Source organism: Phyllostomus discolor, chromosome 2 (genome assembly GCF_004126475.2).
Source record: "Phyllostomus discolor isolate MPI-MPIP mPhyDis1 chromosome 2, mPhyDis1.pri.v3, whole genome shotgun sequence".
Taxonomy (NCBI): Eukaryota; Metazoa; Chordata; class Mammalia; order Chiroptera; family Phyllostomidae; genus Phyllostomus; species Phyllostomus discolor.
Window position 1 is genome coordinate 125,321,165 of NC_040904.2, and position 17,407 is coordinate 125,338,571.

At 46.0% G+C, this 17,407-nt stretch overlaps 1 protein-coding gene across 2 annotated transcripts in view; it reads left to right on the top strand.

Annotated features, from left to right (window-relative positions):
- The window catches only part of TSPAN9 (tetraspanin 9), a 208,367-nt gene that overhangs the window by 61,328 nt on the left and 129,632 nt on the right, over positions 1-17,407 (top strand). The window lies entirely within an intron of this gene.

The window sequence follows — 17,407 nt, forward strand, 5'->3', positions numbered from 1 at the left end:
CAGGCTGGGAAATCGGAAATTAAAGGCCTGTCGCCGTGGCCAGGAAAGCCTCCCCTGGTACAATGTTCTGAAATCACCTGCAGTGGGTTTCGTCAATATGGGCACAGGGGAAGGAAGGGTTCTTGGCAGGCGGGAGAGACAGATGGGCTGCAGGCACTGGGCCTGGCCCTGCGAGTGAGCTACAGGGCACTCAGGGCTTGGTGCTGAGCTGCCACTATCACACTCCTGCTGGCATTGTTATGAGAAACTTTCTCCACTTTGAAGTGCCCAGGCAAGCCAGTTCCCCTTCTAGGTTTCGGTCTCCTCATCTGTGAAATGAGCAGTCTGGGCCAGACGACTTTGAGGTTTCCTGGCCCTGACGTAGCCTACATTTATAACCTGTGGTCACCTGGAGAGTGGGGGTGGGGTTGTGGCTGATGGCAGAAGGGCAGACAGGGCCCAGGGTGCCCTACCGATGGAGGAGGACGGCTTTCCCAGATGTCTCAGAGCCCCCAGGGAGCTGAGCTGGCACTGATGGCAGGGAGATGTCATGGAGATAATGGTCTCCGAAAAAGCAGACAAGAGGACTTTTCTTTCTCCATAGTCCTTTGACAGTCCTTTTGCCATTCCATCCACCTACCCATCTTTCCTGCAGGTATTTACTGAGCACCTGTGGTGTGCCAGGTACTGCGTTCCTAGTGCTAGGAACACAGCTGTGAAAAAGATAAGTCACCACATTTATGGAGCCTAAGGTCTAATTGAGGAAGACAGGTGTTAGACAAACAATTGCAGAAATAATTAATTACACTTGGAATAATTTCAAATGCCTCTGTGAGCTTCCTTTTTGCTTTTGCTTTTCTGTTCCCTCCACTGTCTTCCTCCTTCTCCTTCCTTCTCCTGCTCTACTGCTTTGTCTCTGAGGCCTTTCTTCCTTTCCAGTGCCAAGGCCTTCCTGAGATTCTGGGCTCTCTCAGCCCAGAAACTCAAAAAGCCCTGGGTCTTGACCTTTGTCTTATGGGTTTGGAGAATTCTCTGGGGGAGGGGAGTGGTCTGTCCTTCCTGCCCCATAGCCTCTGAGAGGCTAAAAGACCGTAAGCTTGGGAATCAGACTTCTCTGGGTTTGTGTTTAGACTGTGATCCTTACCAGCTTACCCCATTCATTTACTTTCTCTGAGTCTTAGTTTTCTTATCTGGAAAATGGGTTTAACTATATTTACGTTGCAGGGTTTTTTTTTTTTTGTCAAATGGGGAAAAGTAAGTGAAAGTACCTTGGTGATGCCTTGAATATAGTAGGTACTTGATTAAACCTAACTTTCTCACCTCCCTCTGGGTTTGTAGCCAGATATTTTTGAGTGTGGGTTGCAGGCAGAGGAGCCCTGGCCCTCGGTATGTCATACTTCATCTGAAGCAGGCAGCAGGAGGGTAGCAGTGCTCCCTGCTCTGGGACAAGGTGCAGCTAGGGAAGCCCAGGAGTCCACCAGGGCCTGGACAGAATGACAAGCATCCCATGAATCCCAAAAATGAAGCACAGTGTGACAGCTGCCTGCTGCATCCTGCTGGGTGTTGGGGCCAGGAGACCCTCACTGAGGGGTGTGGCCTGAGCCAGTGGGCCTGCTGCAGCCACCATCCTGGTGGTGTCTCCCTGAATCAATGGGAAATGGCCCCTCCTCCTCCTGGCTTGCTCCCCCTTCCCCCACTTCTTGTCCTTTTCCAGAATCAGTATGAGCCACCTGGGGCCTATTCCACCCCTGTAGAGTGCTTCTTCTAGACCAGTGCTTCGGTGCTGGAGAGTTTCATTTTGCACTGTCCAATGCAGTAGTCATTAGTTACATGTGGCTATTGAGGGTTTTAAATGTGGTTAGTGCACCTGAGGAACTAAATTTTTATTTTATTTCTTTTTAACTAATTACAATGTAAACTTGAATGGCCACATGTTGGTAGTGGCTGCCATATTGGATAGTATTAGTCTATACCAACAATTTTTTCTTTTAATTTTTAAAAAAGATTTTATTGAGGACTTCTGGCAAGATGGAGGCATAGGTGGACGTACTGTACCTCCACGCACAACCAAGATTAGAACAACAACAATTTAGAGGCAGAATAACACCCAGAGCTGACAGAATGGAAGTTGGGCAGCCAAGAAGTTGAAGTAAACCCGTTCATCCAGACTGGTAGGAGGGGTGGAGAGGAGCAGCTGGGTGCGGGTTATGGAGCGCAGAGAACAGGGAGAACGGCGCATAAGGCAACTGGGAGCACGTAAGGCATCTGGGGCGCACAAGATTGCAGCAGGTGGACCCTGAGTATGCAAGCTGCAGTTGGCGGACCCAGTGAGGTGGTGATTGTGCACCAGGGCAGAGCACACAACCCAGGATCCCAGAGAAGGGACTGAGGTCCCGGGAGAATGGAGCTACCACCATTGTTCCCTCCCACCCCCGCCCCCACGTACAACCTTACAATCTAGCGACTGGGGTGCCCAGCCTGGGTGAACACCTAAGGCTCCACCCTTCACTGTAACAGGAATGACCAGACAAAAAGAGAGAGAGAGAGAGAGAGAGAGAGAGAGAGAGAGAGAGAGAGAGAGAGAGAGATGTCTCAAACAGAAGAACAGATCAATGCCCCAGGACTCATCCTTTTGAGCAACCAAGAGATAGCCAATCTATCAGATGCACAGTTCAAAACACTGGTGATCAGGAAGCTCACAGAATTGGCTGATTTTGGGCGCAAATTAGATGAAAAAATGCAGGTTACCATAAAAGAGATGAAGGAAGATTTATGGATAACCAATAGTGATGGGAAGGAAACTGGGACTCAAAACAATAGAGTGGACCAGAAGGAAGAAAAAAACAACCAAACAGGAAAGAATGGAGAAATAAGAACTCAAAAAAACGAGGAGAAGCTTAGGAACCTCCAGGACACCTTTAAATGTTCCCACATCCGAATTATAGGGGTACCAGAAGGGGAAGAGGAAAAGCAACAGATTGAACACGTATTTGAACAAATAATAAAGGAGAACTTCCCCATTCTGGCAAAGGAAATAGACTTCCAGGAAATCCAGGAAGCTCAGAGAGCCCCAAAGAAGTTGGACCCAAGAAGAAACACACCAAGGCACATCATAATCACATTAGCCAAGGTGAAAATGAAGGAGAGAATCCTAGAAGCAGCAAGAGATAAGGGGACAGTCACCTACAAAGGAGTTCCCATTAGACTGTTAGCTGATTTCTCCAAAGAGACCTTACAGGCAAGAAGGGGCTGGAAAGAAGTATTCCAAGTCATGAAAGACAAGGACCTATATCCCAGATTACTCTATCCAGCAAAGCTCTCATTTAGAATGGAAGGGCAGATCAAGTGCTTCTCAGATAAGGTCAAGTTAAAGGAGTTCATCATCACCAAGCCCTTATTACATGAAATGTTAAAGAGACTTATCTAAGAAAAGAAGATGCAGAAAAAACATGTATAGTAAAAGGACAGCAAACTCACAATTATTAACAACCACACCTAAAGCAAAACCAAAAGAAACTAAGCAAACAACTAGAACAGGAACAGAACCACAGAAATGGAGATCACGTGGAGGGTTAGCAATAGGGGAGTGGGAAGAGGAGAGAGGGGGAAAAGGTACAGAGAATAAGTAGCATAGATTGTAGGTTGAAAATAGATAGGGGGAGGGTAAGAATAGTATGGGAAATGTAGAAGCTAAAGAACTTATAAGTATGACACATGGACATGACTAAAGGGGGGGATATGGGTGGGAGAGGGTGTACAGGGTGGAGGGGAGTGAAGGGGGGAAAATGGGACAACTGTAATAGCATAATCAATAAAATACATTAAAAAATAGAGCAGAGAACAGAAAAAAAAGATTTTATTTATTTATTTTTAGAGAGAGGAGAAAAGAAGGAGGAACACATCAGTTGGCTGCATCTTGCACCCCCCAGCTGGGGACCTGGCCCGCAACCCAGGCATGTGCCCTGACCAGGAATCAAACCAGTGACCTTTTGGTTCACAGGCTGGCACCCAATTCACTGAGCCACACTGGCCAGGACCGCACCAAAGGTTTTTACTTGCAGTGTTGTCACACACTGCTGAGTCACCTTTGGTATGAGGTGTGTTATGAGTAATTTGCTCTTGGTAAGAAATCACTGCACTGTGTGAATGGTTTACATGTATTGGGGGCATGGTTTGTCAGATAAAGGGCTGGCCCTTGGGAATCTGGTCTGGGCATGTTTGGAGATCGAATGTAGGGTCTGGATAGGAGAGTATGAGGGGAGAAGCCTTGAGGGCCTCATTTATCTAGAGACACTATAGAACCAGGGAAGGTATTTTGAGCAGCCATTCTGCTCAGCAGAAAGGGATGAAGGGGATACATTTCATGAGTTGATTTTATAGGAGCTGGAGGAGATGTAAGAGACCCTCTAGCCTACTGTGCTCATTTTACAGGTGAAGAAATTGGGGCCCACAGCCATCATTACCTGTCATGGACCAGGATCTGGTTCTTCCACTTCTAAAAGTAGATATTACCATCCTCATTCAGTAGACAAGGCAACCAGAAATCAGTCATGAAACTTTTTAGTGGAACCAAGGTTGATCCCAAGTCTGTCAAGAGTCACAAATGCCATCTGTGACAGAACTCATGTCCGCTGACCATCAGGCCAAGACTCCTCACAGATTGTGGTCTTGCCTTCCCCCATGTCGGGCTTCTACCTCCAGCACCCGTAGCCTTTGAGAGGCCACTGTTGATGAGGGCTCAGGTCCCTAGTGGAGGGGTGTGGAATGTTTGCATGGGGCATGGCTGTGGCTGTGTGGGGCTGCCTTCTGCAGGGCCTGGAACCACAGGCCTGCAACCACACTGCTGAGTGACCCTGCTATTTGTGGAATCCAGACACCTGCCTACTTGATGACCAAGAGGGGCACGGAGCAAGATCAGAGAGGAGCTGAAGGCTCATGTTCTAGTTCTGAAAGCGAAGTGCGCAGAGGAGATCTGTTCCTCTCCTTCCTCTCCAGCTCTGGCGGGGACTCTGCCCAGGCGGAGGAGGGGCCCTCCCTCTATCCAGCTGTTGTCCACCTCCCTCCCCTCAGGGCTGCAGCTGTTCAGCTCCATCACTTTCATCCAGGGCTGGGTGGAAAGAGGAGGGTGAGGGATAAGGGGGCCTCTTGGGCGTGTTGGCCAGGTGACTTTGGTTTCTGCCTCTAAGAGGTGTCTTCCATTGCTGAGGGAGAGGGTTTAGGATGGTGTCTGTCCCAGCTCCTGGGTGGTGGGGTGTGGGTGTCTCAGCCTTTAGACTCTCAGCATTAGTTCCTCCAGGAGGGCCACTCTTTTATGAAAGGAATAGGAATAGTTAAATCCTTCCTTCATCTCTTGGGATTCAAACTGTCCTAAATCTCTTCCTTTGCTTGGCGCTTCTTAGCTTTGCTGTAATATTCATGAATGAATGAATAAATGGCCCTTCCCAATCTCTAGGACAGGGAGATGAGGGGCACAGGTCTGACAGGAAGGGGATGGGGTCCTTGTTCCTTCTGGCCTGATCATTTGACATTCTTAAGACTTTGTGGTTGGGGTTCACACTCAGGGCATACCTCGTGTGAGCTGTCAAATGCCAACTGTGTCTGTCCTGCAAGTCTGGGCAGGAGGCATAGAGATGTTAGTCCTGGCATCAGCATTGCCTGCAGCCAAACGTGTGTCTGGCTCTATTGTCTGTCCGTCTGTCTCTCTCTATCTTCAGAAATCTACCTGAGGCCCCAAAGGCTCTGCTACCCTAACTTCCCCAGGAACTAAAGGGAGAGGTAAGAAGGGGAATTGGTACTCTTTCTTGGGCAGACCTCAATTTGCCAACCTCCAGAATGGGGGAAACATTGCCGCCCCGTTTCAGTCCAATAGGTAACAGCATCACAGCATAAAAATTGATCTTAGGTTTTTGAAAAAGAAGCTGTAGAGAGAGTCACTTGTTTTGTTTTTATTTCTTAGCATCATTTGGTCCCGGCACACAACTGAATGGGTGTTAGCCAAGTAATATACATTAGTGATCCCAGACTGGCTTTGAATAAGAGACATCTGGGGAGCTTTTTAATAATTCAGACTCCTAGGCCCCCAGCCCAGATCTTCCGAGTCTGAAATTCTGGGAGTGGGGCAGGAAGCTGTATTGGGAAAAGCTTTCCAGATGATTTCAGAGCAAAGTTAGGTGTGGGGAGGTCCAACTCATCTACTTTTGAAGAGAAATCTGGTGAGCAAATACTTGTGTTTTCTTCTGAGGCATGCCTGACTTTGAGGAGCATCTGTTTGTGCATTCATTCATTGATATATTCATTTAGGCAGCCGACATTGATTGTCTGGTGTGCCAGATGCAGCTCTAGGCAGAGGACTGCAGGCAGAATTTGGTGGAGTATTCTGCCCTCAGGGAGTGCACAGCCTGTGGGGGAGACAAGAACACCAACAATTATAATAACATTTGAAAGGTAGGGTGTTGGAGATACTCATGGAGGGCTACTACCTTTGGCATCAATTCCTTTGCCAGTGTTACAGGCTTATTTACACTTTTTATGTGTATTTGAACAGGAAGGGACCTTAGCAAGTATCTCAGTCACCCCTTATTCTTACACAGGGAACAGCTGGTGCCTAGAGAGACTAAGGCCACCCGGTGAGCTATCTTTTGTTGATGCTGAAGGAGGGGGCTGAGGTAAGGAGCGTTTACTTCTAGAAAAACTGTATCAAGAAATCCCACATGGAGCATGGTATATCTGGGCTCTGGAGGTGCACACAGACATAGCATCAGTCACGTGACTGAGGGTGACTCAGATTTGCAGATTTCTTGTCTGCAATATTAGGATAATATACCCACTTTGTTGCAGCTTGTTAGGATTGGATATTATATGTTTGGTCCATGCTAACTGCTCAAATGATGCTAGTTTTTCTGCATCACTTACTTTCATCTCTTAAGTGAGGACAGCGTTTTTTTTTGGTCCCAGTTTTCTGAGCTTTCCTTCCAGCTGGAGGTTGCCTTCCCACTTAAGGGCTGATTTCAGGGTGCCAAGTTGCAGGCACTGCAGGAGAACATTTGCTACCCCTTCCTTACACTGGGCCTGGCCTGGCCTGGCCTTGGGGAGTCCAGCCCCCTCCTGAGCCTTTTAACTCAATACTCCCTGCACAGCCCCATTCAAATCGCTGGAGCACTCTGCCTTATTTCTCAGTCAGGTTTCTTCATCCAAGCCTCTGTCCTTCCGCTCGCTCCACATTAAACTCCTGTCAACATTTTTTCCCAATGAAGTTCTTCCTCCCCCGGCACAGTCCCCAGTCTCCAGCTGGCTTCTCTAGCCAGGGACACAATTGGATTGCAATTGTGAGCATTTCCTGGAGATCAGGTCCCTGGAGAGCTATAACAGTCCAGGAGTGTTTCTGGCCACCTATTCCTGTGGTTAGTGGAGGCTGTGCGGCCAGCACACACTCACACCCGCAGAGCCGGGGAGCACGCATGCGTGCCCGCAGCTTTCAGGGAGGCCAGCCTTTGTATTGCATTACCTATGTCACTAGTTTCTGGCTGCCAGTTTAAATTTCTTAAACGGATTTTCTGATTACAGGCTCTGGAGGGGTCCCTCCCCCTGGGCCCCCCCACTGTACGTAATTGGGCACGGAGCCCTTGTGGGGTGGATTTGGGTAATGGCTAGGCCGCATTCCTCCCATTCTTTTCTCACAGGAAAAAGTGCCTGGAAACAACCCTCTGTGGGGATTGCTTACAGGAGGAGGGGCCAGCTTCAGCCACTGGCCTTCACATTTGGTCCCTCTCGGCCCTCTCCAGCCTTTCCCTACCATTTCCCCTTGAGGCAGATGCTACCAGCTGGGTAGGCACAGGGGTTGCAAATGCCCTTCAGTGGGTTTAAGGGCCTGACCAGCTGGGCCACCTGCTTCCCACCCTTGCTTGTTTGGATTATGACCCCATTCCTTGGGACTTCCTCTATAACCACAAATACTGAACAGAATAGGGCAGCAATACATGAAATTTCCCTCCCTTCTTCCTTTCTTCCTTTTTTAATTTTTTATTTAAATAAAACCAATGTTTGGAATTGAAAAGTAGAAGACCAACAATCCAGTGTAAGTGGATTTCCCTGCAAATGGGATGCCCTGCTGGGTTCGGGTGTGAGTCATAGCAGGGAATCTCTCCCTGGGGAGTCAGATCTGATTGGAAAGTGTATGTAAGGAAGTTTCTCTTTCTGTTTTCCAAGGTACCAGCTCTCTCTCACAGTTTACAAAAAGGCAGCTGCCACCTAATGTCCCTCAGCACCTGGCCATCAGGGGGCCACCATGGGGTTAGATCATCTGGTTGTCCATGTGGCCTACTCAGCTCCTCCCTTGCCTGCCTGGCCTCTGCTACAGCATTTGGCCTGGTGGCCATGGTGGCCCCCTCCTTTTAGAATGTGCTTTGGTGGTCATCCTGTCCTTTGACACTCCTGCCTCCCTTGGTGAGCAGCGTCTTCCCTGGACCTGGCTCCTAAGTCTCCACAATGGACACAATGAGACGTGAGTTGAAAGATAGGGCTGCTGGTGTGGCAGCCTCCAGCCTGGAGGCCCCCAAGAGTCTCCTCCTTATTTCATACACATCAGAAGGTAGGGACTGAGACCATCACACCCAGAGACAGAGCAGCAGAGGGCCACACACAGGAAGGGTGGGTTGTGGACAGTGTCTGCTCAGTGAGGAGGGCTCAACTTCCTTTTGTAGTTTGTGCGTGTGGGGGTAGGGGTGGTGGTACAGGGTGTGCCTTCTTTGAAGCCCCCCAGCTCAGCAGACTGATTTGTGACAAAACCTTTACCTTGTGCCTACTCTCCATGGGACTCCAAGAAGGCCTTGAGCGAAAGAGACATTTCCTGCCTACCACTCATCATTATCTGGTTTGGGATTGTGCTTGCTATTATAGGGTCAGGAGTGGCTGAGCATTAAAAAAGTACTCATTGTATAAATAATTTTGTACAACAAGAGTACAAATCAAAGAAATAGGGGAAAAAAGACGCCTCACAAACCTGCCAGCATGACAAATCAATTTGCCATTTTCTATGATGTCTTCAGTTTGTATTTACTTGCAAACATAATTTTCACATGGTTAGTGTCATAATGTAGATAGAATTTTGCATTCTATTTGCTTTTTTCAGTATTCTACCACAGCCACATAATAATCACAATTAGACTTTTAAATGTCTACACAGTAATCTAGTACTTATCCATTTTCCCATTGTTAAACATTTAGCTCATTCACACTTTTTAAATCTACCTTACAGGTACTGCATTAATATACACCAATATATTATATTAGTAATATATGCGTGTATATATTAGTAATGTGTATGTGTGTGTATATGTCTTTTTCTTTCTCATTTTTTCTTTCTCCTCCATTTGTATTATTTTCTTAGGATGAGATAAGAAGCCAGACATTCATCCTGAAGTATGGGAGATCTCATTCTAGGTTGTTAAATACCAGCTAGAAGTCAGATGCCTGAGAACAGCCACAGGAGTAGCTCAGATCTTGGTATAAGTCTGTCCTTACAAACTACCTGGGAGTGAGTTAGGCTGCAGAGTCTCTGTTTTAAAGGCTGGTAACCTAGGTGCTGGCTGGCTAGCTCAGTTGCTAGAGCATCCTCCTGATATACTAAGGTTGCAGGTTCGATCCCTAGTCAGGACACATACAGGAATCAGCCAGTGAATGCATAAATAAGTAGAACAACAAATTGATGTTTCTCTCTCTTACCCTTCTTCCCTCCCTCCCTCTCTCTCAAATAAATAAATTAAAAAAAAAAGGCTGACTCTACATTTTTACTGTGGCTCAGACTCTGAAACCTGCTGGCCTGGGTATGTAGACTTTGACTGTATGGTTTAATTCATTCATGACTTCCCTAGGTGCACTCCCCCATCTGACCCCATTCAAAACAAGAAAAATAGATCTGGCTCTCATCCTCAGGGATGTTATGGTCTGAAATGACCGCATGCTCACCCATTCAATTATATTCAACCAGACTTTACACAAAGCTGAAAACTCAGGTAAGTGAAATGGGTCAGGGTGGTGGGCCTGTGACAGATCGAAGCCATGTGCCCCATCTGAGGGCCTACCTGCTGTTCAGGTCCAGCTGATTGTTGCCATACCAAAATGTGAACCTGGTATTGCTAGATTTCCATTTTTTGAGGGAAGCATGAGTGCCCGATTTTGGGGTAAAATATCCTGTTTTTAACTGTTGGCGACTAATTTAAAAAAGTTTAAAATATGGTGGAAACCAAACAAAGCATACCTGTGTTTAGGGTGCCCAGTTTGTGGCCCTTGCTTTGTGTATCATGCATAAATTGATATGCTGGGCATTTTGGGGTGTAGAAGGAACATAGATCTATAAAGGTAACAAAAATTATGGAGAGAGAAATGACTTGCACACAGAATCACAACCTGAAGTATTATATGATGGGTGACACGAGTGAGACAGAGGGTATGCTGCTCTGGAAATGCTCAGGTGGGGACGGGTGATTCTGTTCTGAGGATCTAGGAAGTCATCATGAGAAGGCCACTCCTGCAGTTAGAACTAACTGCGACATTGTGAAGACTTAGTCTCTGTACACCCTTCCAGTCAGTGATGAGACTGGGTATCTGTGTCTGTCTGTCTCAAGCAAGAGACAAATCTTCTTTTTCCAGCTCCTCTGGCAAGTCCTTTGAGAGGAGCTAGGCTTCCGATGAGAAAGGGCTGGAAGCGTGGAGTTGGAACTGGGGATATTGGTTAGGTGAGTGCTGAGTGAATGGCCTTTCCTCCATTTTCCCATCTGTGCAGTGAGGAAAATTGTCCCCCATGAGCACTTACAAGTATTTATTGTAGGCATATTGGAGGCAGAGTTGCCAAGGCTCATCCTTCCCTTCATCTCTCCTCTGAGGGCTGTACAGAAGATAAAGGTGTTCCGAACTCCTCAGGTAGGAGAAGGGGCTTGAAGATGCCAGCACTGCTCCACGGTTTCCCCAGATGACAGCTGTGACATACGAGCCTAGAGATACTTAAGATATATGACTTGCTAGGGAAATAAACACCCTGTGTTATTTATTATTTATTAGAAAACAAAGCTTTCCTCAGCTGGGGGGTTTCAGATCACTGACAATGTCAGCTTCAATTTTCCTTTGTTAATAACATGTCGATGTCCTTCCCAGATTGTGTCAGGAGCATCAAGATGTTAGTCTGGTTGCGTCTTTGGCATGTGAGGACTACACAAAGAGGAAGGGAACGGAATCGAAGAATTGAAACATTGTGCAGTGTCTGGGCCCAGATCTTTTTTTTTTAATAGTTCATTTTTTTATCATATATTTTTTTCATTGCCATTTATCCCCCCAATACCCTCTTCTACCCCTACCACTGCCTTTCCCCCCACAATGGGCCCAGATCTTGAGAATAACAGTAAAGAACAGAGACCTTCTTGGTGCTGGGCACCCTGCCAGGGGCTTAATTTACATTCTCTCAGATAATGCCCTCCAGGACAGGAGAGTGAGGGGCAGCAGGTGGGGAACCCCTTTGTTCAGGAGGAAAGGTGTTGATGGAGATGTCCACTGTCTTCTGATGGGGTAGACTCTTGGATTTTAGAATCACGGGGAGATTTGAACTTTCTTGCTAAGAGTCTAGTGGAATCCATGGGCTGACAGCATCCTGGAGGAAGTGACAGTGGGTCAGCAGTGGTGGAAGGGGTGGGATGCTAGGCTGGGCTAGTTGGGAGGGCTTTCTGGAGGAGAAGGGCCTGGAGCAAGGGCCCCAGCTGAGGTGAAGTCTAGCTGACTTAAAGGCCACCCCATTTTGACCTTGTGTAACTACATTATTGGTAAGGACAATAATATAATACCCTTGCAGTATTGAGTATGAATTTTCCCCACTGAGCTTCATGGCAAGTAGGTGAGGATGCGGAGAGCAGATTTTATTATTTTCACTTAATTCACGTACGTGTGGTTTAGTTTAAGAACTGGAATTTTGAAGGTTGACAAATCTGGGTTTAAGCATAGCCTTCTGAACTGGACTAGTCTATTTAACCTCTGGACCCCAGTTTCTCCATCTGGAATATGGTGAGGGACTAATACTGCATTGGATGTTCCGTAAGGGATAAAACCTAAAATTGTCCTTGTCACATAGTAGACACTACAGCACTAATAGTAGCTGCTGCTGTTAGTGCAGACTAAGAAACTGGGGTCTAGAGAGGTTGTATCTTACACAAAGTCACAAAGCTGGTAAAGGAAACAGCCAGGGCTTGAACCAAGGCCTCCCGACTACTTATGGTGTTTGCCTTCCCTGATCAGGTGGACGCTTGTCAGACAGCAAGAAGGCAGGCCCTGCAGCCGTCCAGGATGCGTTTATGCCTGAATTGTAAGTTATGGGCTATGTCCCTGCATTAGGTATGATTATAGGGTGCTGACAGAGCAGTACGCCCTGTTAAAAACGATTAGTGAAAACGTGCCAGGGCTTTTGTTCACCAAGCAACTCCATTGTGTTTCTCTCCTCTTCCTCACCCCTCCCTTTATCTTCTAAAAAAAAAAAAAAAAGAAGAAATGGAAAAGATGAAGGGCTGTCAGCGCACGATCATAACATGGGCCCCAGGAGTTGGCAGCTTTTCAGTGTGTGCAGAGACTTCCCTCCCCTTCTTGCTTTCCTCATATTTTTGCTTTCCTAAGTCTAATTAAGATCTGTGAGTCCCCCTAAAAGCAGGGAGCTCTCTGCTTCCCTGTCTCTCATTGGCTCTTTCCCTTTAGTTCTGTTACCAGCCTCCTCTTGTCCTGTGAATGCCTCAAACAGGAACTATTCAAGTGGCCATCCAGTCCAACTGCTGGCTGTGGGTGGAGCCACCTTTCTCTAACACTCCTCAGGTGCTGTCACACTCCTGCTCCAGAACCTTCAGCGATTCCCGGTTACTTTTCTCAGGTCCATGCTTCTAAGTGTAGAATGCAAGGCTCTCCAGAATCTGACCTCAGCCTACCTTTGTTTTGCTATCCCCCACTGCTCTTTGTATAAAGCATATACATCCACTGCCCTGGCCAACATAGTATTTTCTGAACCGGTCTGGAGATTACCTGCCTTTGGTCATGTGCTTCCTTTTGCTTGAAAAGCCGTCACCCATGTGGAATGAGGCCCATTCTTCAGGGATTAGCTGAAGTGCCAACTCTTCTGTAAACTACATCTTGCTTAAGAACATGCTCCTCTTTCACCTGGCACACAACAGATACGGAATTAATGTATAATTTGCGCAAGGATGCTCTGCTTGTCATTGTGCACATCTCTTCCAGGGCCTCCTCAGAGTTTTGCTGTCTGTCCCCCTTCTCCCACAAGCTGTGGAGCGTATTTACTCCTTAATTGCATATGATCTAACTTCTTAGGCATTTTTCTTTTTAAGTGTAAAGTTGTCTTGCTTTTGCCATCATTGTCTGTTCAGTTTGAGTCCTAGAGGCTAAGGTGGCAGGAGGGTGTAGTAGAGAAAGCACTAGGTGTGGAGTAGGAGCTGTGAATTCTATTCCCAGTGCTGCCTCTGACCAACCACAGGTTGGGGCAGGTAAGGAGTTCTTCTTTTCTGGGCCTCAGTTTCCTTTTTGTAGAGGAATGGGTTGTACTATGTAATGTCTAGGATTTATGGATGGGATTTTTAAAAAGTTGTGTTGAGATATAATTCACATACCATAAAATTCTCCCATTGTTATGGGCTGAGTTCTGTGCCCCCTACCCCAATTTACATGTTGAAGGCCTAACCCCTTGTACCTCAAAATGTGACTATTTGGAAGTAGAGTCTTCAAAAAGGCAATGAAGGTTAAATGGAGTCATTGTGGGGGCCCTAATCCAGTATGACTAGTCCTTTAAGAGGAGATTAGGACACAGATATACAGAAGAAGGACCATGTGAAGACACAGGGAGAAAAGAGCCATTTACAAGCCCAGGAGAGAAGCCTCAGAATGAAACTAAACCTGCCAACACCTTGATCTTGGAGTTCTAGCCTCCAGAATCATGAGAAGATAAATTTCTGTTGTTAAGCCACCCAGTCTATGGGACTTAGCTATGGCATTCCTAGCCAACTAACACACTCATTTCATATACAACTTGGTAGTTTATGTTCACAGAGTTGTATAACCATCAGCATAATCTATTTTTGAACAGTTTATTACTTCCCAAAGAAACCCCACACCCATTAGCAATCACTCCTCATTTTCCCCAACCCTCACTCCATCTCCAACCCTGGGCAACCACTAATCTGTGTTCTGTTTCTATGGACTTGTCTATTCTGGACACTTCTTATAAGTGGGGTCTTTTGTGACTGACTACTTTTGCTTAGCAGAATGTTTTCAGTGTTCATCTATGTTGTAGTATATGCCAGTGCTTCATTCATTTTTATTGCTGAACAATAATTCATTTTGTGGGCATGTCACCTTTGTTTATCCATTTGTCACTTGATGGGCATTTGGGTTATTTCAACTTGGGGGGCTATTATGAATAATGCTGCAATGAAGATTTGTGTACTAGTTTCTGTGTAGACATGTTATCATTTCTTTTGGTTATATAACCAGGAGAGGAATTGCTGGGTCATATGATAACTCTATATTTAACTTTTTGAGTAACCACCAAACTTTTCCAAAGTCTGTACCATATTACGTTCTCATTAGCAATATATATAAAGGATTCCAGTTTATCCACACCTTTGTCAACACTTGTTATTATCTGTCTTTTTGTAGCCATCCTTGTGGAAATGAAATGGTATCTCATTGTGGTTTTGATTTGTATTTCTCTGATGAGGAATAATGTTGAGCATCTGTTCATGTACTTATTTGCCATTTGTATATCTTCTTTGGAGAAATATTAATATTCTTTGCCTACTTTAAAAACTGAGTTATTTGTCTTTTAATTATTGAGTTGTGAGAGTTCTTTATATATTCTGGACATAAGCTCCTTATCAGATACATGTTCTGCAAATATTTTCTCATATTTTATGGAATGTCTTTTCATTTTCTTGGTGGTATTATTTATAGTGTGAAAGTTTTTAATTTTAATGAAGTACAAGCTATCTAATTTTTCTTGTATATTTTCATGGCTATTAAGTGATTTCTTTTGAGTTAATTTTTATGTATGGTGTGAGGTCTGGGTCCAACTTCAGTTTTTACATGTGGATAGGTGCATGTCCAGCACCATTTATTGAAATGGATGGGATATTAAAGGTCAGTAGGAGCAGCCCATCATCTGAGGAGGAGGTATGGACAACTAGTGTGGAGTCTGGGCTGGAGGAAAATGCTCTTGGTTGCCTTTCCTTTTTCTCATACAATAGCACCAACATGCTGCTCCCAGCCCCTTTGACAGTCTTTTGTATTGAGATTATGTAATTCTGTGCTTGTTTAACTTGCTCTTCACAACTTCCAGAATGGTGTTTTATGTGTCTGGATGCTAAATAATTGATTCTGGTGGTGGTGAAGGTCAGGACAAGAGCATGTAGGCTTCCATCATAGCAAGGGTGTTCCTGACTTGTGAGACCTGCTGGAACCAATAGCAGAGAAGTTATCAACTCACCTACCTGAAGAGGTATTTGATGCCCCGGAGTCCAGTTGACAGGGACATTGCAGGCCCTTGATTGGACTGGGGGGAGATGATAGTGACAGCTGAGACCAGAGGTGATGGATGTTTGCAGAGAAAATGGTAAGAGGGCATTTTCAACAATTTGGCTCATTTAATTCAATTCTGCTTTCAGGCCAAAGGAGAACCATTTCCTTTCCCCTCAGCATCTTTTCAACAGAGCTAAGAAGACCCCTGGGTAGATTAGGTAGATTAAGGGATGTTCGTGAGACAAGTCATAGTTATACCATGTTCTGTGCTACATGTTCCCCTTCTCTCCCAGGCTTCAAAGCACCATCTTCTCCACCATGAGAGCTGAGGCAGACATGGAACCCCCTGGTAGCCTGCTGGGTAAGAGTGCCAGTGGGAAGCCAGTGGGGACCTCAGAGGACACAGACCTTCTACTTCCTCCCACTGTTGACAGGATGGGATTGGGAGGGTCTTGGTAGTCACTGATAAGTCTCTCAGGTAGGGCCCCAACTCTTCTCCAGGCTCATTCCTATCCTCTTCCATGGTCCCTGGCTCCAGTCACTGCAGACCATGGCCATGCTTGTTTGTCACCTTCACCTCTACATCTCTAGCACGTGGAAACTGCCTGGCTCATCTATGAGCCATTGTTGAATGCATGGTTGAATGAATGGATGAATGAATGCTTTTCTACCTTGAGATCAGCCTGTTCCTTTTACTTCATTCTGCATTGCCCTTTGGCTGCCTTTCAAAGCCTATCAACCATTTAAGGTCCAGCTTAAATATCTTGTCCGTAAAGCCTTACTACTCCTTGCCCCCGTAATTGAATATGATGATTTTCTTCTCTTTTTAATCTTGTATTCATTGTGTTTTTACCTCTGTTTTGCCACTTCCCACATTCTGCCCTGAGATAAATTACTGTGCGATGTCTAAATCCCAGAATTGAAACACAGGGCATGAGACAGGGAACATACTTTTTTCATTTTGTATTTTACTGCCTTTCTCCTCCCTTCCACTTAGCACACCTAGCATGGTGTTTTATAGACATTCCCACCACTCAACGAAGTCTGCTTAGCTTAACAACTGTGCCTAGGTTACTGATGGTTCCTGCTGGGTCTCTGGCCCCCAGGGTAGTGTTCTGCCTGCAGCTTTATGCTGCCTAGAGGATTTTCCTGGGTTTTGCATCCTGGAGAAGGAATTATCTGGGAGAGACAGATGTCAGTGTGTGGTGTTCCCCATCCATTGTGTGTAATTTACATATCTCTCTGCAGGGAACATCAGCACAAATGTATTACTAAGGTATTATACTTGAGTCCCCGGCAGGAAGAATTGGAGTAGATAACACATCAGTGGTAATCCCTTGCTCTGCCCTGGAGGATACAGAAAATCTCTGGTGTGAGTTGCTGCCTGTGGGTATTTGAGACTCACCTGCTATGTTAATGTGGTGGCTGGATTTCTTTCTGCAGTTGATTAGGCATCTCTTCTCTGTTCTCTGCTTTTTGCAATCCTCCCACCCCCAAAGGCTGGCCAAGTAGGGTAAGAGGCTGCAGGCAGTGAAGGACCACTTACAATGCTGAGTCACAGAGGGCCTTTGGGGAAGACAGACTGGCAGGGAGGCTCAGGTTCAGGTGCCCCATCCCTAATGAAGGAAAAGGGAAGGAAGAAGTGATGGTGACTCTGTATTGATACAGGCTTTCTGTTTCCAAGTGCCCGCCCTCCCTTCCTTCCTTCCTTCCTCCCTCCCTCCCTCCCTCCCTCATCATTATTTTTTAAACAGATTTTACTTATTTATTTTTAGAGAGAGGGGAAAGGAGGGAGAAAGAGAGGGAGAGAAACATCCATGTGCAAGAGAAACATCGATTGGTTGCCTCTTGCACACCCCAGTTGGGGACCTGGCCTGCAACC